The sequence below is a fragment of the Mandrillus leucophaeus genome, unplaced genomic scaffold, assembly GCF_000951045.1.
Source record: "Mandrillus leucophaeus isolate KB7577 unplaced genomic scaffold, Mleu.le_1.0 Scaffold121, whole genome shotgun sequence".
Classification (NCBI taxonomy): Eukaryota; Metazoa; Chordata; class Mammalia; order Primates; family Cercopithecidae; genus Mandrillus; species Mandrillus leucophaeus.
Genome location: NW_012100432.1, coordinates 6663315 through 6663988, shown reverse-complemented (window position 1 = coordinate 6663988; position 674 = coordinate 6663315).

Below are 674 nucleotides of genomic sequence, written 5' to 3'. Positions count from 1 at the left end.
GGAAAGGAATGCGGCCCTAACAACACGTTCATTTTAGCCCGGCGAGACCCACTTTGGACTTCTGGCCTCCAAAACTGTAAGATTATTGATTTGTGTTGTTTTAAGCCACTAAATCTGTTGTGGCAGCAATAAGAAACTAATACAAACATTTAACTGGAGTGTCAAATCTATGTTTGTATTTATTGATTAAATGGATGGCTCCTCCTAATTCCACCCCACCTCATCAGAGCTCTGCAGGGTCTTTACCAGGCTTATTCCACATCCTAGACCCAGGACCACAGTTTGACAGTTAAGATCTTCACCGGAAGAGACCTCAATGCCTGCCCTCTTGTCAGACCGGCTGCATTCGTCCAGGCTACCCTGATTGACCTCTGACCCCACTACTATGTGCTCTAGACAGGGCCCATGGGAGACCCAGGCTGCCCACGTTCCCAGGCAGACTCTGGGAGTCAGCGGATGTGGCCAGGTTTACCCATTGCAGTGGGACGTGCCTGCTGAAACGGAAACACTGCTCCCAGCAGAGGACTTTATGCTGGGAGGCATGGGCTTTGCCCTTGCTAACCCGACCTCTGTCCCCAGCCCAGCGTCCCATCTCTAGGTTCCAAAGGAGTTCCTGTGAGTGCCCAAGGGTACTGTTTCCATTTAAAAAGTATGGCAAGTACTCTCTTCAGCAG